Source organism: Cyprinodon tularosa, unplaced genomic scaffold, assembly GCF_016077235.1.
Source record: "Cyprinodon tularosa strain WSP-4 unplaced genomic scaffold, ASM1607723v1 ctg424, whole genome shotgun sequence".
Taxonomy (NCBI): Eukaryota; Metazoa; Chordata; class Actinopteri; order Cyprinodontiformes; family Cyprinodontidae; genus Cyprinodon; species Cyprinodon tularosa.
The window spans coordinates 586,585-610,919 of NW_024039146.1; the positions used below are offsets into that span (position 1 = coordinate 586,585).

A 24,335-nucleotide genomic window follows, 5' to 3' on the forward strand; every position below is an offset into this window, starting at 1 on the left:
GGTGAACACTGGGATGTAACTCAATGGGAAAGCAAATTGTTCTTTTTTTCAATCGTTGCATATATTAGCTGCAACATATGAATCAAGATTCTGTGACTGAAAAAATTTGATTGACAGATGACCGTTGATATATGATTGGCCGAATTTAGGTGTTCAGGCTGACGTATAACTAACTGGCCTGCATAAGATAACGAAAAAAAACCAAAGATTTTAAGAGGATTAAAAAAAAAAAAGAATCTAAATTTGGGACAATATCATCCGATAAAGAGTACATTTCTATACACGTTTGAGCTAGAATGATTTGACATTTAAGTATAACTTCCAACGGCTTTAAACTTTTACTGGGGTAAAACTTCACAATGGTAACTTTCCTTGTTGCTAAGGAAAATTGCATCAAACCAACTGTAATTTGCCTAAATTATTTTTATTCTACCACTGCAGAACACAAGCTACTGCACAATAGTGACCTGGGGCTGTAACATGTCTATCATAGGGTTGGCGGGGTCAATCAGATTTGAGATGAGATGGCTCCACCCCTGTAGATAAGATTCTGTTACCAGCAGCAATCATTTATCTCTAGAGTAAATCTCGAATCTGAAAGTGCACTTTTTCTCAGAGTGACCAAACCACATTGGCTGGTTTGTATATTTTATATACAGGCATGCTCACCTTGATCTTTCATTTTAAGAATAACTGCTTAAAACAAATTTAAGTCTGATTAGAAGCTTATCCTTATATATTAAACATGCATCAAAACCAATTCCATCACATCCAGGGAAGCAGTTTAGAGGGATTCTTTATGCAGGCTGAAACGGAAAAAAATGAAGGTGAACACAGAGTAAAACAGAACCTCTAAAAAGGATCTGTTTTTGTCTTCATGCCGAAGGAAGTTCATGGAGAGACCAAATTAGAAGTGAGCCAGCACGAGTCAAGAATAGCAGGAGTTTCCTTGTCATTCAGTCACCGCTGTGCCCACTCAAAAAAACAAAGATTATTTTTAGTATAGTTTTTCCATCCGTCCTTTTTTGCTCACAAATGGTAAGCTTAGGATTTGTTTTCCATAATTTTTCTTCCATTGTTTCTTGTCTCCGCCCTTTCTTCTGTGCTCTTCTCATCTGCTTTGGTTCATCATCCATTCTGTAAAGGGAGACGTAAGACAGAGCAAAGAGGTTAATATAGAGGCTGCAAATCCTTCAGCACATTTACACTCTCATTCACAATCTTAGACATTTGCTCTAGATGCTATTTTTGGAAACAGAATGCAAATAACCGTTTTCAGTTTCCATGGATACTAAGTAAATTTGGCAGATCTAATAAAATGTCTTATGTTGAATACTAATACAGAGTTCAATCTCCAAGAATTTTTTACAGGATGAAAAAAAAAAAATTGCACAAGTTCTGCAGGTTCAGCACCAGTATTGGAATTAAATTATGCATCTCTGCACATCTTACACACTCACTTCAGTTAAATCTGAACCCAAGTGTGAAGACAACTTTTGTCTTTGTATGAAGGCATTAATAAATGATAACAGAATGGATTTTTTTCCCTATTTATAATTTAAAGGTATTTTCCATTTGGCTCAATGACTCTTGAAAATCAATATTTTTTTTGTATTTTTTATTTTTTTTTTTTATTCGTGTGTTGTTTCTTTAAGTTAAGATGAAGGACATGGCAAAAGTCATCTTTAACTTCCAATAGTGCAACAGTGTTTAAAGTCATTTTCTTTATTATAGTTTTAGTCAGCTTTGAGCAAATGTAGTTATATCATTAATAAAAGTAATATCTACCAGCACCAGGTTGGTTTGTGTCTTCTTTTTATTTCATTTTTTTAGTCTGGCAAGTTCCAGAAAAGCTTAATGTGCATCAGAAGAGTTGACAGGCAAAATGCTGCCAACAACAGCTTGAAGCTCTCAGTGGATTAGAAAATTGCTCAGAGAAAAAAAGAAACCCACATGTGATAGCACACATTGCACATTACATTGCAAAGAGCACCATTAGGTAATAGGATCTGCCAAATGTCACTATATTTAATGAAAACTATCTTTGTCCGCCATTGCCTGCTTTCTCTGTTTCTTCCCCCAGAATTTGACACACATAGGGCCGGATCTATCAAAGGTTTGCGTGTATAAAAACGTGAGCTATTTCACTGCGCACGCTAAAAAATGTACAAACTGATCTATCAACAGCGTGCTAAAATGATTTGGTCTTTAAAACGTGCTAAATAGCGCCTCTTATCCATTTAGTACTTTTTCTGCAATGAATATGCAATATGAGGCGTTTACACGCAAAAGTGCGTCTTGTGGGAGGAGAACATGTAAATATATTAATTTAGCACTCGCAAAGTGATTTATTAAACCTGAAAGCAATTTTGCTAACGGTATCTGACTCTATATTTAACACGTTTCAAAAGAAGGTGCAAATGGTCTGTATGCGTAATTGCGCACACATGGCAGCGGTTATAGTCGCAAGAAGGAGACATGGAAATGAAGCAGGGAGACGCAGAGAACGCATTTTTTCACTCCGTGTGAATATTTTTGCAATGAAGGAGGAAACGATCGGAATAAACGAGGAAACGATCATCAAAACATATCGTTTATCCAGCATTGCCATTTTGGAGCTGTTGGGGGAACTCAGAATGGATTTGGAGCCAGCCACAAGGAGGACCCACGCAATACCAGATATCACAAAACTCCTTGCAACATTGCACTTTTTTTGCATCTGGGTCATTCCAGCGTACGGTTGCAGCGAGAGCTGGGATCTCCCAATCTCGTTTTTTCAGAAGTGCTGTCCGACGTGCTGTCCGACGGGGTCGGGGTTCTCCCCCTGCGCCTGTGGAGCAACGTGCCAAATGCTGCGGGTATGCGTACGCGCAGCACACATATTCAGCCACATACCACCTTAGGGAATAAAGGTTGCCAAAGTTTATATATATATATATATATTATATATATATATATATATATATATATATATATATATATATATATATATATATATATATATATATAATATATTATTAGTTTTTTTTTGTTGGGGGTCACTGTAAGATTTAAATTTCTTAATGCACTAGTTTGTACAAACTACTTTGCCGCAAACCACAAAACGCGCAAAACCATCATTTAAATAGGGCGTCTCCAAGAGTTTTGCACCTGCCACCAGTTACGCAATCACTCTTGTTAAATCACCCGCAAACCATGGTTCAGCCCCTCGCGCAAAATTCCAGTTTGCGAGCGCAAATTACTGCACGCAAAATTGGATCTTGATAAATCCGGCCCATAGTGAAGATGTTTTGTTTCTTCTTTATCTTTACTGGCTTAGTAGTTTCTGTATTTGTAAAGATTAAAATGTTCCATGAAAAGGCAAAGGGACGGGAACTAAAATTCAACTTGTGCCAAAAAAAGACAAATTTTATTCAAATTTACCTGCAAAACAGCTGTGGTGAACACTTCATAGCACCAGAGCAAAACAAGGAAGGTGGCAAATTCCTTTGTTAGAAGAGTCAAATTTTGCTCATAAATATTGTGTTTTGACAATTTTTTCTTTACCCACACAAAGGTTGTTTTTAGACTCCACACCCTCAGTTGGATCATGTCCACGACGAGTCAAACAGCAAAACAGAACTTTTATTGAGTTAGAGAGACTGGGGTGTTCACACACTCACATGTCATGATTCAGGATTCTTAAGATTAATATTTAATTTCAACAGGTTTTTTGAGGAGAAAATAATAATCAAATTTCGTTTTTAAATAAATGAAGTAAATAATTCACTGGTCCCAAACAGTTGTTATGGCATGTCATTATTATATAATAAATCTGTGGAGATTTGACCAGTGTAATAGTGTAAATCACCTTATTATTGCTAATTTTTTTTACTAATTTCAATGTAACTTATTTTTTTCTAAAACACGGACTGACAACAGTTTTAAAGAAACAAAATTCAGGTTGAAAGACCATTAATATCCACATGTTCAAATGTAGAGGGTAAATAAAAGGTCAATAGAACAATAAATAAATTCACCAAAAATACATTTACCAAAACCTGAAGTGTAGTAAAAAAAAAAAAAAAAAAATCTATTTTAAGTTTTTCTTGACTGTTAACTCTGCACAAAATAATACATGCCCACAGTCTTCCATCAGTTATTTCACTAAATCAAGCTGTCACAGTCCACGTTTTCTAGTTTTAGGGGTTTAATTCTTATTTTGTTGTGTTTTCTGGTTATTTTCATATTTCAGGTTTTTATTTGTTGCCCTCTGCTGCCCTCTTGTGTTCTCCTTTTTCTCTAGCTCCTTTCCTGTTCTGCTCTGTTCACACCTGCTCCCAATCTGCTCATTAGTCCTCTCTTTGTTTCAGTCTCCCATAAATACACTCTTTGTGCAGTTCCTCAGTGCTGGTTCCTCGTCTAACTTCCTTCAACTCCATCTGAGTCTTCCTCCCCGTGATTGTTTTCCCCCAGATGTCTCCTTGGTTTCTGGTTTGCTTGATTTTTGAATTTTTGGATGGTTTACCTATCATTAAATCATCAAGAAACTCACCTCTGCCTCCCTGCCTCTGCATTTGGGTCCTCAAACCTCTACCAAATCCTGACACAAGCTTTAATTTCAACGAATATAAATTCCTCTCAGCACACAAACTATTTAATAGATAAATATTTTCAAGAAGATTTTGAACATGAATGGGCAAAATGAGGAACACTATACTAAAAGCAAATCACAAATCATGACTTTGACCTGTTTTCCTCCAGTGTTTCACTTGCTGCAGACAATAGACAACTGTGGGTTTACATTTTATTACATCATTTATTTTATACAGTACCCTTAAAGTCAGAACACTGAAAAACAGGTTATAAACTGTTCAGGATATTTCTTTTTCCCGCAAAAAATGACATTCAACCAACATGAGGTTTTTCATTGTGCTACACATACAAAAAAACTGAAATTCAGTGTACAAAATAAATAAATAAACACTAGGCTGTATGGTTCCATGCAATCCAATGTCGGCCTCCATTGCATCAAAACCGAAGGTCTCACCTGTGGCCCCTTTCTGCACCAGCTCTGATTGCTGAATGTAAAACTGAAAGGTGTTTGCCCATGTGATAAGTCGTGTTCAAAGTCTGGCAAATTGCTTTTGGTGTTTTGATTGAAAGAGTGTGTCTTTTATAAAAATAAATCTATTAAAAACCTGGATTTTTTTTATACTCTTGACGTTTCTGGAACAAAGATCTGTTTTAAAGCCCAACAGTTAAAGATGAATAAAGTATCCTGTCAACTATGCACACATGCTGTAGGTAATAACATGGACTTTAGAGAAGTTACAGATGTCTGCAATTTTAGACCACTCATCTAATGAAATGAATGTGAAGTGATTAATCTGAAGCACTCCAGTTGATTTTTAGATTTTTTTTTAGGTTTTAATATTTTCTTGAGAATAAATCACAGTGCTTTAAGATTAAAGTCTAACAGCTAAATTCTAATCATTCTGAAATGAGAAAATGCCATATTGTGTTGAAGTGTCCAAGAAAGGAACCCTACTGATTCTATAAATTTGAAAAAAAAATTAAAATTAAGTACTTGTTCTCTTGTGCCTTGGAAATAAAAGTAAAAATGAAAAATAAATAAACTTACTTACAATTAAATAAAAATTAAACTTTGTATACAATTAAACATTGAGCTATATTTGTGATATAGCTTAATGGAAACAAACTATTTATCCATATTAGGGTTGGTTCCAGTGTTAATTTCGTCAACCATGATGATGATGAAAATATTTCGTCAACGCCTCTTTTTTCCGTGACAATGACAAGACGATAACGAACAAAAATAGTTTCCAGAAAATAAAAATATGACGAAAATGAAAAACGATTTTCGTCAACGAGAGTAAGACTAGACGAAATTTACGATCCATTGACAAATGGACATTAAGAAATATAATTGTTTATAATTAATTTGTAATTGTTAATATAAGTGTTTCTTGAGCTTCATAGAAGATTACACATTGTTGCACTGTTTGTCCCTACACAGCGCCTATCCAACAGTGCCTCGTGCCACTTAGTCAGTAGTAGCACAGGGCTAATACTCATAGCTCAACTTCGCAGTCATTGCAGACACCGGTGTGCGGTTTGTTAAACAATGGCTGGATGTATGGAGCCATTTCGTTTACAACGCGAAGGAAAACAGCGGAGGAAGGACGCCATCAAAGAGTCTGCAGCTTCAAAATGGCAGGGAAGAACACAACGAATCTGAAGCAACATATGAGATGCCAACATGCTGCCATTTGGAAGAAGTTAAGAACGGGTGGGCCTGTAGTAGTGGGAATGAGTGTGTGTGGTCGCGCATGGGCGGATGCATGTGAATGTATATGTATGTGCGCGGGTGCAAATGTGTGCATGCATGTGGCTGTGTGTGTGTGTGTGCCTTCCTTTGCCTGTATATGTCTCTCTGTCATAGAAGAAAGATGTTCTACTGATACACTGGATATTAATCGTTTAAATTTCTTCCTCCCAACTAGATTCCTGACACAGTGACACCACAGCCAAATCAGAGGTTGGGGAAGGAAGGGAAGTCTTTTGCAGAGATGCACCCCCACCATACAAACCTGACGCCAAACAGCAGAAAGCCCTGGAGAATTCAATGGCATGAAGACAAGCTGACAAAAGACAAATGTGTACAGTGTGATATATGTTAAAAAGAGAATCAGTGTGTGGAGAAGTTCTATTCTGCAGTGTTATATAAATAAAATAGAGAAAAAGAGAAGCTGTGTGTGAAGAATTTTTATTCTGTACAGTGTGATATATATGTTAAAAAATAACAGTGTGTGGAGAAGTTCTATTATAGCTACCAACATAAAGCCGGAACAAAACAGAAACAACCATAAATTACCAGCAGGAAGTTTCTTTACTACGTCAAATTGCTGTCTTGAAAAATTCACTCCCTATTACCGTATTTTCACGACCATAAGGCGCACCGTACTAAAAGGCACAGTCTCAGTTATGTGTCCCATTTCTGTATTTAACACACACATAAGCAGTGGCGGCCGGCCCATAGGGGGCGCTGGGGCACCGCCCTCCCTGATAAGAAGAGAGAAACGTAAAATATATTTTTAGAAATTAACTCATAAATATCAGTTTTACTCTCTAGACTGTGTACCTATAAGCAAAACCAATTATATAAACTACATTTCCCTATCTACTGTCATTAATTTGTGGATTTCCACAGACAGACTCCTACCGTCTCTGTTCTGGGGGCGCTGATCAGACTGACCCACATTTGCAGAGAATCTGTCAATCATGTACTATTGCTAGGTGAATTTAATGGCCAATCAGCGTCTCAGAACTTTATGGTCTTGGGGCGCTGAAAATACTGCGCTTTAACAGGCTTCTGAACCCAAGCGCAGGTGCAGACAGTTAGAGGGACGATGGCGAATGTAACGAACGAGATGCAGCTTCCACCAAATTCGGTGAGATCCTTATTTATCTACCCGTTTGCCAGAAGAACATCCCTGTTGTAGGATATGAACATTTCATGTCATGGTTATTGTGACTGTGACGAATCCACATCCTCTAACTTTGCGCGCCACACACACATTCCTGTTATACTGTGTTTGTGAGGACCAATCCGCTCACGCTGCGCCAAGTAGCTCCATGAACTTAAAACACACAAGCTGTTCCTGGTTACCTGCTGGCGTATTGAGGGTGCACACTTAATATTTCAGTGGGGTTAGCCGTGTGTGTGTGTATGTGTGTGGGTGTGTGGGGGTGTGGGTGTGTACGTGTTTATGCTACAGGGACTTGTCATCTTCAGTCTGGCTGCGTCTTTGCTGGGTTCAAACCCAGTTTGGTGTAATTGAATAAGTCAATGAATCTGTGTAAAAGAATTAAGTTGTAAAAATTATTTGTTTTTGTACATCAATTGTTTGTGGAGGTAATATATGGACAAAACTGATTAATGAGAAGAAATCAGAAATAAGAGAGCCTGAGGGTAGGGGCTTAAACTATTTAATGAGGGCTGTGGGAAGAAAAGCGGCAATTTTTGTTTTCTGTTTCTTTGTTACATTGCTGGTAACTGGAGGGAGGCTGAGGCCCAGAGTATCATGTATATGTTTAGTTTCTTTTGCACCCTGTTTTGAGTTTTTGAGCACAATAAATCACCAACACCGGTAACCCGACTGAGCCTGGATTCTTGGAGGCCAAAGAACCCCGTCACAGTGACCCAAATCATCACTGTTACTGTTATTATATAGTAAATTAAATCATTACTGTTAAATTGTATGTATTGTCCAATTGTTTATTTGAATTCTTATTCCGGATTAGTTGGAGACATACACTAGGCTATATCAGCCCCACCAAAAATATTTTTCACCAGCCGCCACTGCACATAAGGCGCACCGGACTATAGGGCGCGTTTTTTATATACAGGTACATGTCCTCTACTACCTTTAAATAGCTCTACTGTGTATTTAAAAATACAGCGGGGGCAAAACTGAGTATGACTGTGCTTTATTCATGTATTTATTACAAAGTATTAATCAAACCTGCGAGCTGGCCATGAGACAGACACTCCGCAGATGACACAGCGCTGTGATCACTCCTAAATTAACTTAAAATCCTGAAACCTGCCGACGGAATATGTTCGCTTTTATTGCCGGTATCCTGGTGCCTGCAGTTTAAATTATTTAGATGAAAAACACCTGCCAGCCGCCGCGGTGAAGAGGAGGAGACCCGCCCAGAGGCTGCTGTTGAATTAAGTTTTCAGGTAGAAAAATAGAGCGGGAGCAAAACTGAATATGTTTGTGCTTTATTCAAGTATTTATTACAAAGTATTAATCAAACCCATCAAAGTCATCATCCTCTGTTTCTGAATTAAACAGCTGCGCTAAATCAGACATGCCAATTTCCCCTTCTTCGCTGTCAGAGTCACTTTCCGTGCAGCGCGGCTCCTCAGAAATAATGCCGGCTTTTGCGAAAGCTTGAACAACAGAGCCAGCAGACACGTTAGTCCAAGCATCTACAATCCATCCGCAAACGGTGGCGTAACTTGTCCGGCGCTGCCTTCCACTTATCCTGAAACTGTGGTCTCAGTCTGTCGTCCACCGCTCCCACGCCGCTCGCAGCCTTACTTTGAACGGCCGCTTCACACCGATGTCGAGCGGTTGAAGTTCCTTTGTCAGACCCCTGGGATAACAGCGAGCACAGCGTTCATTTGATTCACCTTTTTTTCACATCGGCTGTGAGATGGGCACGCAGCGATGGTGATGCGTGGAAAAAAGCTCCTGGTCTCCTCACATACACCTGCCTTTCATCATCTCATCATCCATCCAGCCTTTTTCATTTGTGTTAATATCATATGTCACCAGAGCGCTGTGTCTGTCTCGCTGTCAGCTCCAAGATCAGCTTCTCTGATTGGTTGATGCGGCGCATCCAGCAGCAAAACTTCTATTTTTCCATCTCGAGCAGCAGCAGCGCGTTGGCGGTGTGTCAGATACTTAAACGCTCCCGAGGCGCTGCGCCTGCTGCTCAAAACGCGCTGCGGGACCTTTTGCTGCACCTATACGCGCGTCAACCATTGACTTTGCATGTAAACTCGCTGCTTCTGCTGCACCTGCTGGGTCCGGTTCACACCGATGTCGAGCGGTTGAACAGCGAGCACAGCGTTAATTTGTTTCCCCATGTTTTTCACATCAGCTGTGAGATGGGCACGCATGGAGTTACATATTAACAGCGATGGTGATGAGTGGAAAAAAAACACCTGGTCTCCTTACATTCAGCCACTCTTTCATCATCTCCTCAATGAGGTGGTCTCAAAAGTCACAGTTACAACACACATAGGGCGCACCGCACCAAAGGGCGCACCGCACATTTTGAGGGAAAAAAAAGACGTTTAAGTGCGCCTTATATTCGTGAAAATACGGTATTCGAGGCATTCCCTTCTGCTTTAATAAACCATATTAAGGCGGTTAATCACTTTCTATGTCTTGTTGGAAAGGTAGCTTTGATAGTTATTTAGATTGTTTGTTTGACCCAGTTGGGCAATTTTTCTTAAATAAAATATGACAGATACCCCTGATTAACTAAAGTAACACAATTCAACTTCCTGTTCATTTATATCATGTATTGGAGTCATGTCATAACATTTCTTAATAAACAATGAATGAAGATCTAAGGTTTATTAATATGGTATGAAAACTGTGACTGGACTTTTATTTACTTGCCTCCTGTCAGACTTTATCAGATTTGAGGAATCACCTGTGCAGGTTTATAGGTTAATAACTGTTGCCCGGATGTATAAATAACCGATGCTTTAAAAAAGTCTAAGTGAACATTAAAAAATAGCTGATTTTTTTTCTTAATATAAATAGTTTAAAAAGTGGTTAAACAATTTTTTTGGGGTTCATTTAAAATGTTCATCTTGTAGCAAATAAACGTGAAGATGTTTGAATTTGGGATGTATTCTCTGTATTGACAGCTGCTAGTGTGTTTGAGCTAAATGAAAATGAACGCTTCCTTCTTTGTACTTCCAACTTTGACTTCCACCCCCTGGCAGTTGAAGAAAAATCCAAAGAAAAGCCTCACCTTTGCATAAGCCCCATGGTTCAAAGTGTTTTATAGTCCATAAAATATGGTAATTAGATACAAAATATTTCGAAGCTTTTGTATATTTACTAAAAAAAAAACACACCATGTGAGGAATGTAGTTTTTTTGCAACATTATTTGTAAGTGTTAAAAACTCCCTTTACTGATTTTCTGTTGTTGTAATGTGTCAAAAAAAGAACTTAAAACAAACTTTTTCACCAGCAGCTGACCAGTCTTTTATTTGTCAAACTGATAAACATCTACTGTACAGTCAGGTTCAAAATAATTTTAAGTCCACAAATAAATGTTAGAGCAATGGGAGCAAAATTTAACATGACTCAATCTATTGTAAGTAAATATTTCCTTTTTAGACCGGCTGGAGCTACAAATCTCCCTTCCCACCTGAACCTGGATCAAACACTTCCTGTTGAGTCACCCGCAGTATTTGAGACTTAACTTCCATCCTCACACTCAGCATGGGGTCCCATCAAGTTTGAGCTTTGAGACAGCTACTATATGTCCTGTACACATTTAAAGCTGCTCTCTGACTCTCCCAACCCACTGCAACATAAAATATAAAGATGATGTCCCTCAGTCTGACAAATCCATCATGAGCCACGAGGAAGCTGTCACTCTGGAAAGAAAACCTAACCCTTAGTGTCCAGAAGAACAAAAAGAAACAATCAACTCCCCCCACCCCCCACCCCACTCTCACCAATGAAGTACCAGTGGAAACCGTAACCACTTCTTGCACATCCTCAGGAAGAGGAAGCTGGACATGAAGTGTGCTAATGTTATATCTGGGTGTGTGGTATGCAGGCCCTTAGCTGAGGACAGGACGTTGGTGCAGATAATCATCTGCCAAAAACTCATTGCCCACCCTGAAGCACATTACCACATTCTGCAACCTCAGGAAAACAACGGCCTGTTTAAGAGACTCCCCACACCCTGCTGCTCACTGTACCAACTGCTTCCCCTCCAGGACACGTTTCTTGTCAGTTAGATGAAATATTACACTGCATGAAAAGTGGTATTTTCGTCAATATACGGCACTGTAGATTGTCGTGGAACTTCAGGTTAGCGGCAGTTTACGGCAATTTGCAGGCTTCGCCGAAAACTCCCGTAAATTGTCAGAAATTGACGTGGAATTTCTTAGGCAGTGTTCCCCCCATGCCTCCCCCCCATGGAATTCTAGGGGAGGCTTTAACATGTAAATGAACATGCTGTGAGCTATACAAATGCAAACCAGGGTTGCAGGGGGGGTTTTACCCCAAGTGACATCTTTCTGAGGAAGAAAATCTCTGATACAAAGAGATCAGGTATAGCCTCTTACATTTTAGCTTGAATTGATTTATTTAATTAAAGTATAGAGACCAAAACAGATCTTTAGCTGACAGAGCAATACATTTAGAGCAGTAATTATTTTTTTTTAAATTTGCATTTAAGATAAAAAATAAAATGTTGTCTGTCAATATGCTCAATTCACAATTACTTAAGTGGAAAAGTTTCAAGAAATGATTCTGAGATGATTCACTTTATAACATGGCGCATTATCCTGTTGGAAGTAGCCATCAGAAGATTGGTACACTGTGGTCATAAGGACATAGGTCAGCATGCTAAATTGGTATTAAGTGGCCCAAAGTATGGCAATAAATATCCCCCAAATCGATGGTAGAAATAGATCAGGCTCAGTATAGCCTAATTATAGACTCTTACATTTTAGCTTGAATTGATTTATTTAATTAAAGTACGCTAGATTACTGTGTATGCAAATGTTATGTAAAAAAAATACACAAAATAATTTACTTCAAAAATTAGTTTTACTCAGAATCAGTTGGCTGTAATGGTTAATTTTTTTTTTTAGATTTCCACTTGTTTTTTCTTTTTTTTGTTATTGAATATATAAGAAAACAATAACAATCTCAAATAACAAGTCAATAACAAATATTTCAATACAAGAAGAAATATCACAACTCCTGCTTTTGAAAAATAAAATTAAATGCACATGCTGGAACAAAGTATAAAATAAAATAAATAAAAATAAATAAAATAATAATAGTAGTTAAAGTAAATTAATCAGTGGGGACTACCAACTGAAATTCTTCAATTAACTCAAACAATTTAATTGCATTTAAATTCTGCATCTTTCTCAGACATCTTTTGAAAAGGGAAAGTTCATTTTTGAGAGCAGAGATTGAGAGGGAGCATTTTGCATAGCGACATTTATGGATATAATACTTTGTTACAATTATTAGAATATTGATTAAAAATTCCAATTTTTTTTTCTTTAATGGATAAACCGAATTGAATGTTTTGCCAGGAAATAAAATCTAAATTTATTGTTTTAGAACACAGAAAGGTTCGAAGTTGATCCCATAAGTTTAATACTTCTTTACATTCATAAAAAAGATGTTTAGTTGTTTCCAATTGAGTTGTACAAAAGCCACAATTCTCAACATTAAACTTAAATCTCTCTCTTAAAAACTCATTTGAAGGATATATGTTATTTATTATTTTAAATTGTAATTCTTTATTTTTAGGAGGAATTGGTAATTTCAAATAATTTGTCCTAATTTTGACTATCATAGATTTCTTAAAATTTTGTAAGAGAGCTGTGCTTTTTGTTCTTCCTGGGTACATATTATTTATAGAATATTGATTCAAAAACTTGTTGTTGGATTTATTATCTCTAATGTCCACCTGCTCAAATTCAATCTTATGGAGACAAACAATTGCAATTGCAAACAATTTATAGGTGCATTACCGCCACCTTCCAGAATGGAGCAACGCGACCTCTTCTCGCGAGTCCTTCCGTATAACAATGACGTCGTATGTGATTGGAGGAGCCTGATGAGCCTTCGGCCCCATCGTCCAATCACGTGTGAGCTTTTGTGCACTTCGACTACTCGCGAGACCAGCATATTAGCAGACATGTTTGTGTTACTATACTCAGAAGAACTTCATCTCCAGTTACCGTGTTTGTATTTTGTTGTTACTTGAACAATGGCTGCACGACGTCTCGCGTTCAACTCGCCTCCAACTGCTCTTAGTCCACAACTTTCGGCCAGCCCGCAGACTGACGAGAAGAAACTGCTGATTGCTATCAGCGGACTGTCTCGTCAGCTTGCCCAACATACTGCCGACATGAATGACCGCCTCACTCAGCTGGAGAATTCGATGCACTCCAGGTTGCAGTCCATAGAGGACAAGATGGCGGCTCTGCAGTCGAGCAACTTTGCGGGATATACGAACTCGAGGAAGAGAAGACGGATGCACAACGCCATGCTAGCGGTAAATATATGTGCGATTACTGGTAGCTATGCTAAAAGCAGCCTAGCTTAGCTAGGCAAGCTAAAGACAACCTAGCCTAGCTAGGTAAGCTAAAAGCAGCCTAGCCTAAAGCTTTATTAAAGTGTATTTTTTGTGATTCACAGGAAGCAGTATGCCGTCTTCACAACTCGGAGACTAATTGCAGGCGCTATGAACCGGAGCAGGGGTAAGGTTTACAGAATATGCTTTCATTCTGCGGTAAAAGGACATGTATACGGATAAATACCGACCATAGCTGTACTTTTTTTTTTTTTCACAGACTACAGTCGCCTCACAATGAGGCGGTGACCTCCTATTTGCCGTCTCGGCAAGTCCAGATTTGCACGATGTTGATAAAGACGACATTGTGTGTAAGTGACTTGTTTTAATGTTTTCTCCTTCCTTGTTACTGTGACTTGCGTTTGATTTTTTTTTTTCATACCACTCTCATTTAATTGTTTTCCAGCTGCCTGTAAGACGTATTATGAGACGGTATGCAGGAGCTTCAGATACACGCTGCTAGCCAACACGCTGCGTGCGGAGGCTGCCAGGCTATCTGCTCGGAGTCGGGCCAGAAGAAAGAGGGTAAGACTTTATTTGGTGACTGTTTTTCAGGTGCATTGATAGATGTGTTGTGTCCATATGCAGTGCGCTGATCCATTGTTTTTTTTTTTCAGCTGCTGAAGGCGAGGCAGAGTGTGCTGGCAGATGAGGAAGTGGAACTCTGTAAGTCCGCCACCGTCGACCTCATGTCCGACGAAGAAGATGGCGTCGGCGGCGGTGTCTCTGGATGGATTGTACGGTCGCCGCCATTTCGTAGGCCGGATCTCACTGAACTCTGTGTTAAGCTGCAGTCCCGGTTAGAAGCGATGCCGAAGTACAGGGCCGCGCACAGTAGGCGTCTGCACATCGGACCTGCCTCGGAAGGAATGCTGCCTGTTACCTCCAACCCCGAGGAAGCAAACGGACCGTTCACGGACTTTAAATTTTTAGAAACGCATGTGTTTGGATACGCGTTGTATATAGTTGTGTGTGTGTTTTAATAAAGCTCTTTCTATGCATAAACAGCTTCCTGGCAAATCTTCATTTCCTGTATAAATTCATTCATGTCCTTGATGGTAGCATAATAATTGTGTAGTAGTGTAGGATAACATAAATACACAGCATATGAATGAATAAATATATGAATGAATAAATATATGAATATATATATGAATGAATAAATATATGAATATATATATGAATGAATAAATATATATATATATATGAATAAATATATATGTAAATATATATATATATATGCCAACCAATCACGAGCGACTTTACTTTTTTAAAAAGAAGTGGTTCCGTCCAATACTCAGTAAGAAAATTAAAGCCTGGCGTGGCCACGTGTGGTTTTGCTGCCAATCACGAGCGATTTCATTTGTTTGAGAATAGTGGTTTCAGCCAATACTGAGAAGGTTATTCAAGCCAGACCTGGCCAGCCGCGCGGGTTTGCTGCATTCATATGCTAATTAGGGCCATTAGTACAGCTGATCGCTCACCACATACGTCATGGTACGTTTCCGACAATTTGTGGCACGACAAACGCGGACAAGCACGGGTTGCAACACTGCATGAAAAGTGGAATTTTCGTCAATATACGGCACTGTAGATTGTCGTGGAACTTCAGGTTAGCGGCAGTTTACGGCAATTTGCAGGCTTCGCCGAAAACTCCCGTAAATTGTCAGAAATTGACGTGGAATTTCTTAGGCAGTGTTCCCCCAATGCCTCCCCCCCATGGAATTCTAGGGGAGGCTTTAACATGTAAATGAACATGCTGTGAGCTATACAAATGCAAACCAGGGTTGCAGGGGGGGTTTTACCCCAAGTGACATCTTTCTGGGTAAGAAAATCTCTGATACAAAGAGATCAGGTATAGCCTCTTACATTTTAGCTTGAATTGATTTATTTAATTAAAGTATAGAGACCAAAACAGATCTTTAGCTGACAGAGCAATACATTTAGAGCAGTAATTATTTTTTTTTAAATTTGCATTTAAGATAAAAAATAAAATGATGTCTGTCAATATGCTCAATTCACAATTACTTAAGTGGAAAAGTTTCAAGAAATGATTCTGAGATGATTCACTTTATAACATGGCGCATTATCCTGTTGGAAGTAGCCATCAGAAGATTGGTACACTGTGGTCATACGGTCTGGCCAGGTCAAGATCCGCAATTGCAATTGCACCAAACAGGAAAAAGAACATCCACAAATTCCGGTTCGTCAAATTAAAATATAGCAGCAACAGATTGGTGACTAGAAATTATAGCATAATTCTTATAAATATCTAAAAAAAAAAAAAAAAAAAAAAACTAACACCGTTTATTTAAATGATTGGATCCAAACTATTGGTTATTCACCAACCAGGAAGCAGATTTCTCATCTCCATTAAAATATTTATTTTATACCGAGGGACTTAAAGTTTAATCAAATCCAGTTAAAAGAAACTTCTTATTACAGGAATGAAAAGAGATGCTAAGTTGTAGAGAACAAGTTCATAAAAAAAAAAAGCAGTTTTGAATTATCCTTATCTCTGTTACAAAAATCTACAAATATATATATATATATATATTTGGGCAGAAACTGAACATATGCTGGATGATGGTGGGATTTTTTTAATATGTCATATTAAATTAAGCGCTCACAGGGTTCATACAGGAATGAGTGACTCTAATTTAATGCTATTTTAATGCTATTTGAAATGATTTTAATGCCATCAACAAGAACCATGTACACAAGTTATTAGTGTACATGAAATATTAAGGAGCTGCAAGCAGAGTTCCATGACTCCTGTATATATGTAAACACACACACACACACACACACACACACACATATATACGTATATATATTCTCTAGCTTTTTCTCCGCCTCGAGCTTCCTTTCCGAACATACGGCTTTATAAACAGTTCCACGCAAATTAATAGCGATATAATATCTGACGAAATTGTTTTTAGAAGCATTTTTATTAAAGAATCATAAATGCAACGATAAACATATTTAATTAATTTTAGTGCCAATTAAGGCCTTGATTAAAAAAAGAATTATGAATTGTAATTATTTTTAATGATCCGCGGAAACCCTGGTTCATCTGGCGCATGCCCTCTACGATCTCCAAGGAACTCAGAGAGGAGGGGACGGAGCCACAGCGGCGGCTGTAGGCTTTGCTTTGTGCAGGCGGTCTGGAGCGCAGCGGGGCGGAGCGGAGCGCAGACGGAGTATGTGGGATTTCGGGGTAAAACTCTTCTTGGACGCGATGGCGACTCTGCATCGAACAAGACGAACTCAAAGAAGAGATGCTAGCGGTAAATATATGTTCGATTACTGCCTGCTAAGCTAAAAGCGGCCTAGCCTGAGCTATGGCTAATAGCAGCCTAGCTATTAGCCTATCTAGCCTAGCCTTGCAAGAACAAGCTTTATTAAAGTGCATTTTTTGTGATTTACAGGAAGCAGTACGCCGTCTTAACAACTCGGAGACTAATTGCAGGCGCTATGAACCGGAGCAAGGGTAAGATTTAAAGAATATGCTTTCATTCTGCGGTAAAAGGTAATGGATACCGATCATAGCTTTACATTTTGTTTTCACAGACCTCCTTTTTGCTCGGAGCCATAATCAGCAAGTCCAGATTTGCACGATGATGATAAAGACGACATTGTGTGTAAGTGACTTGTTTTAATGTTTTCTCCTTCCTTGTTACTGTGACTTGCGTTTGATTTTTTATTTATACCGCTCTCATTTAATTGTTTTCCAGCTGCCTGTAAGACGTATTTTCAGACGGTACGCAGGAGCTTCAGATATACGCTGCCGGCCAACACGCTGCGTGCGGAGGCTATCTGCTCGGAGTCGGGCCAGAAGAAAGAGGGTAAGACTTTATTTGGTGACTATTTTTCAGGTGCATTAATAGATGTGTTGTGTCCATACGCAGTGCGCTGATTCATTGTTTTTTTTTTTCAGCTGCTGAAAGCGAGGCAGAGTGTGCTAGCAGATGAGGAAGTGGAACTCTGGAAGTCCGCCGTCGTCAGCGGTGTCTCTGGATGGATTGTACGGTCGCCACCATTTCGTAGGCCGGATCTCACTGAACTCTGTGTTAAGCTGCAGTCCCGGTTAGAAGCGATGCCGAAGTACAGAGCCACGCACAGTAGGCGTCTGCACATCGGACCTGCCTCGGAGGGAATGCTGCCCGTTACCTCCAACCCCGAGGAAGCAAACGGACCGTTCACGGACTTTTAATTTTTAGAAACGCATGTGTTTGGATACGCGTTGTATATAGTTGTGTGTGTTTTAATAAAGCTCTTTCTTTGCATAAACAGCTTCCTGGCAAATGTTCATTTCCTGTATAAATTCATTCATGTCCTTGATGGTAGCATAATAATTGTGTAGTAGTGTAGGATAACATAAATACACACCATATGAATGAATAAATATATGAATGAATAAATATATGAATGAATAAATAAATATATATATATATATATGAATAAATATATATATGTAAATATATATATATGCCAACCAATCACGAGCGACTTTACTTGTTTAAAAAGAAGCGGTTCCGTCCAATACTCAGTAAGAAAATTAAAGCCTGGCGTGGCCACGTGTGGTTTTGCTGCCAATCACGAGCGATTTCATTTGTTTGAGAATAGTGGTTTCAGCCAATACTGAGTAGGTTATTCAAGCCAGACCTGGCCAGCCGCGCGGGTTTGCTGCATTCATATGCTAATTAGGGCCATTAGTACAGCTGATCGCTCTCCACATACGTCACGGTACGTTTCCGACAATTTGTGGCACGACAAACGCGGACAAGCACGGGTTGCAAATTGTCGGAAACTGACGAAAATCAGGCAGATCTGCGGGAGTTTACGGGGGTTTACGGGGACGAAAATCTCACTTTTCATGCAGTGGAGTGTGCTGGCAGATGAGGAAGTGGAACTCTGTAAGTCCGCCACCGTCGACCTCATGTCCGACGAAGAAGATGGCGTCGGCGGCGGTGTCTCTGGATGGATTGTACGGTCGCCGCCATTTCGTAGGCCGGATCTCACTGAACTCTGTGTTAAGCTGCAGTCCCGGTTAGAAGCGATGCCGAAGTACAGGGCCGCGCACAGTAGGCGTCTGCACATCGGACCTGCCTCGGAGGGAATGCTGCCTGTTACCTCCAACCCCGAGGAAGCAAACGGACCGTTCACGGACTTTTAATTTTTAGAAACGCATGTTTTTGGATACGCGTTGTATATAGTTGTGTGTGTGTTTTAATAAAGCTCTTTCTATGCATAAACAGCTTCCTGGCAAATGTTCATTTCCTGTATAAATTCATTCATGTCCTTGATGGTAGCATAATAATTGTGTAGTAGTGTAGGATAACATAAATACACACCATATGAATGAATAAATATATGAATGAATAAATATATGAATATATATATGAATGAATAAATATATATATATGAATAAATATATATGTAAATATATATATATATATGCCAACTCACGAGCGACTTTACTTGTTTAAAAAGAAGTGGTTCCGTCCAATACTCAGTAAGAAAATTAAAGCCTGGCGTGGCCACGTGTGGTTTTGCTGCCAATCACGAGCGATTTCATTTGTTTGAGAATAGTGGTTTCAGCCAATACTGAGAAGGTTATTCAAGCCAGACCTGGCCAGCCGCGCGGGTTTGCTGCATTCATATGCTAATTAGGGCCATTAGTACAGCTGATCGCTCTCCACATACGTCATGGTACGTTTCCGACAATTTGTGGCACGACAAACGCGGACAAGCACGAGTTGCAAATTGTCGGAAACTGACGAAAATCAGGCAGATCTGCGGGAGTTTACGGGGGTTTACGGGGACGAAAATCTCACTTTTCATGCAGTGTTACTAGACTGGCCGACAGCTTCTCTTTCCTAGGCCATCAAAACAGTCAGAGGTGGACAAACCATTTGCATTATTTGCATTTTCCGCTTTACAACAGACACTGGGGCTAATCAGTTATCACCAGGTTAAGTGAACAGGATGAAAGACAACTAGGCAGACGATTTAATTGCTGGAACTGGATTATCCACCTCTGAAAACAGCTAAAACAAGTACATACACTTAGACCTGAATAATTTTATCAATAATTTTTAGCCTCTTGGAATTTTAATATAATGATTTATATATAAACATTGTATCTTTTAGGTCTTTTTAATTAAGTTGTATCTGTGCAGTGCCTGGTGGCTCAGTGGGAGCCCCTTAATTTCATTGGGCCTCTATATATAATGAAAATACAACTATTCTATTGTATTCTATTTTATTGTCATATTCAATTGTATTCTTTTCTATTGTATTCTACTCTATTCTTCTGTAACTAGGGTGATCTGACTTACATATTGGCTTAATTGAATAACTTTCTTTTTGTTGCTATGTTCTCCTCTTCTTTTACACATCTAGACTATTTTAAACCAGCATATTGAATATTACCGACAAAAACTGTAAATAACCTTAAATCCATGATATGCTAAATTTATAAAGGTGCAAGTTTAAAGTGTAACTCACCCCGAAATCTATTAACTGTATTAACTTGGTCTACCTGGTGCTTTTTTATTTTTACTGTAAATTTCTTTACATTTTAATTTCCTGCAATATTTGTAAAAACATAAAAACGATGTGAGTGCTACCTTAAGTGGTTGAACTGGTTCAACAGTGGCTATTCTTGCTATGTCCATTTTGGTTCAAATGGTAGATGTTTTTACCTTCCTATGTCACTTGTAGAGGGTTTCATCATCATAGCCCCACATTTAGGTTTAAATAAATCCCCATGCTTTCCTATTGAGCTATCCTGTCCTTCACCTTCCTTTGCTGGGTTCATTCATCCGTAAGTCTGTCCCCAAAGATGGCAGCTGGAACTAACAAGGTTCAACTGCCACTGGGCTCCACAAAATGAGTCGATTTTTACAGCTTTGGGACAAGGACTTACAACTTTCATGTACCAGTGCTTAATGAGAAATTACAGCTACTTATTAAAGCAGTAGAAAAGGGGAGAGTAGAATTAAAGAGTTCAAATTAGTACTAAAGCTATAATTTTCAAGCTGAAGCCGAGGAAAATGGATGAAAGTAAAAGGTACTTGATGCTCGATTTAGTGATTTTTAAGTGTGAGTTAAAAAGGAGTTTACAAAAAAAACTTTAGGGCAAATACTCAGTAACAAACTTTTAATTCCCATTAGATCAAAATGTGGAAGGGAAAAAGTCCCTTTTGCTTTAAAGCCTAACTTGTGAGCTTGACACATCCTATTCCTCTACAGCCTAGGGCAGCCCTTAAGTTTAAAGCTGGTTTCCTGCAGGAAGGCTAAGTCAGCTTTAGAATTGTATAAGCAAGTCAAATTGATCTAGTTCTTAACTTCCTTCTTACTTTCTTACATTCATTATTCTATGAGGTCATGATGCTCAGAATTAACAATCTTTCCTTTAAGTATATGGCAAAACATTAAATCCAGTTTAAAAGCATGATTAAACGCCATTGTGTGATTACACAATCTAGTGGAGTAGTTTTTGATGTCTCAATAAAAAACCTTTTCAGTAGAGTGAAGAGTAGGGAGTGGTGAAATTAAAGTCATTAGAGGTCCAGTTTATCAGTATCCATGCTTGGAGCCCAGCTATGATGTGTGACAGAAACTCACCATTCCCACTGAATTGTTAAGAAAGTATCATCATGGTGTGGAAAAACGGGCAGTGGGTAGCACTGCTGCCTTGCTGCAAGAAGGTTCCAGGTTCGATTCTTGGCCCGGGGTCTTTCTGCATGGAGTTTGCATGTTCTCTCTGGGCATGCGTGGGTTCTCTCCGGGTACTCCTGCTTCCTTCCACAGTCCAAAAACATGATTGGTAGGTTAATTGGCTTCTCTAAATTCTCCTTAGGCGTCCTTAAATGGTTGTTTGTCCTGTTTGTCTCTGTGTTGCCCTGGCGACCTGTCCAGGGTGTACCCCGCATCTTGCCCGAAGACAGCTGGCAATAGGCACCAGCACCCCACGCGACCCGCTTGGGAAAAGCGTTACAGAAAATGGATGGATCTTACTTACTTGCTAATTTTGGCTTTATAAATCCGCTGTTGCTGTTTTTCTTTCTTGAAATGCAATTTCAAAATGGCAGATACCAGCCCTTAGGACAGAATTTGGACACAACTGTTTTAGAGATTTGCATGACATTTTGCAAAAGTGAGAAACTCGGGGCAGATATTATTACTAGTTTATACATTTAATCAAGACGTGAGTCCTTGCCATTTGACTAAGTTGTTCAGTAGGATGACTTCTCAAATGAGAGTTGCAGTTTCTTTCTGGTAATAGATTCAAACTTAAACCTCTATCTCATAGCGAAAGTGTGAGAAGAATCAAGGCACTCATCTGTACTGATGTTAGAAAATTAGATTTTTACTTTTGAATACTTATAATATATATATTTTCAAAAGTGAGTACTTTAATACTTCAACTTGAATAGATGCTTGACAGAGTAACTTTTACATGTAGTTGAGTAAGATTTGACTATGAGTAAAAATACTTTTTAGAAGCATACTCACAAAAGCAACAGAGACGCACCAACAATAGAAAAGAAACAGTTGAGCAGATGAGCTATTGTACGTCAAATTTTGAGTCAAAGGGACTGAAAGAGAGCACATACTGTACAGTTAGTCCCAGTAGCTGATCCATAGCTATGCCTAGGAGAGAAAGAGTACTAAGCACTATAAAAAAGACCCAGCTGTTAATTTAAGGTGGAAGTGCTAACTTGATTTGCAACTATTTTTTCAAGAAAATATGAGATATTAAAAGAAAAGATAAGGTGTAATTCTATTTTACTTCACTGATTTTTTTGTTTTTGTGTAAACAAATCATTGTTATGGTTATACAACATGCAACACCTATCAATAATTTTCTCTTTCTCTTTTCCCTTCAAAGTATATGTCTTATCGATCATTTATTCCTGTGAACTGACTACTTTTTCATTGGAACACTAACTTCAAGTTGCCCCAAAAAGAGATGTCCCCTGTTATCCTTTTTTTTTCCAGGTATAGTATCAGCCATTTAATCCAAACTGCTTTGAAAATAATTCTAAATACATAATTGAGATGGACTCAATAATGTATTTAGAAAGATTATATAAGCTCAGTCTTTAATCATGGACCATTGAAACAGTGTAAAACAGATTGGCCCATTCAGCACTTTTCTAAATAACTCGCCATTTGTTGAATTTGACAGAGCTTTAATTAGAAAATAGCTATATGGTAATCATGTCAGTGGCATATTGGCTGAAATTGGCTTCAGGCAGATGAGGACAGCCTTGTCTTTTATGGCTGTCAGTTGGCATTGCTTTGTCGGTCAGAGAGATTAATGCTTGTTATTCAAATATGACTATGCATCAGAGGAAAATTACAAGATAATTTGAAAATGTGCTTTGTTGATCAGATTCAGCAGCTTTAATAAATCCTAACAGATTCCATTACATTACATTAGTAAATGCTGTTTTCCAGCCTTTAGTCCTGTTTCTCTATTGGCTCCGATTTTACTGTAATTAACTGGATGTGTTCTACTTAATACTATTTGACATGAATGGCTTATAGTTTATCTGCTTAACCATTTCTTTCATAGACAGAGCCACCTAGAAATTGTTTACTTTTACTTTCCATCCATCCATTTTCTGACACGCTTTATCCCAAGTGGGGTCGCGATGGGTGCTGGTGCCCATCTCCAGCTGTCTACGAGCAAGAGGCAGGGTACACCCTGGATAGGTCGCCAGTCCATCGCAGGGCAACACAGAGACAAACAGAAACAAACAACCAGTGGCACACACACTCACACCTAAGGAGAATTTAGAGAAGCCAATTAACCGAACAGTCATGTTTTGGAGGAAGCCAGAGTACCCAGAGAGAACCCACGCATGCTCAGGTAGAAATGTAAACTCCATGCAGAAAGACCCTGGGCCAGCAATTGAACCCACAACCTTCTTGCTACAAGACAGCAGTGCTATCCACAGTAACACTGAGCAGCCCTAGTTTTACTTTTTCTAACATAAAAAAGTATTTATGGATTAGTGGTTCTGTTTTATTTTTCTATGTCTGTTTCTGTGTCCTTGAACCCCAGTTGGCCTCTACAGAAGGCTCTCACTCTGAGCCTGGTTCTGCTGGAGGTTCCTTCCTTTTAAAAGGGAGTTTTTCCTCTCTACTTTTGCTGCAGGCATGATTCAGCAGACTGCTGTAGAGTCATGATACAATGCAAGCAAATCTCTGCAGTTGCCTTATCTGGGAGGCGCAAACTCACTCGATGTAACACCTGAGCTTTTTTTAGACAGAAAACTATATTTCTGTATGATTTAATTTAATTGTCTATGCCTTAAGGTGACTTGTGATGTGAATTGGGATTATATGATTAACTCAGCTGAACTTAATCATTAATGTA

The 24,335-nt window shown here is 38.8% G+C and overlaps 1 protein-coding gene across 1 annotated transcript in view; it reads right to left on the bottom strand.

Annotated features, from left to right (window-relative positions):
- Positions 1-224: 224 nt before the first annotated feature.
- LOC119792585 (urotensin-2 receptor) overlaps positions 225-24,335 on the bottom strand; it is a 102,520-nt gene continuing 78,409 nt past the window's right edge. The window contains exon 4 of the mRNA XM_038299291.1: positions 225-1,137. The gene's annotated coding sequence lies outside the window, so the exon portion shown is untranslated. The remainder of the gene's footprint in view (positions 1,138-24,335) is intronic.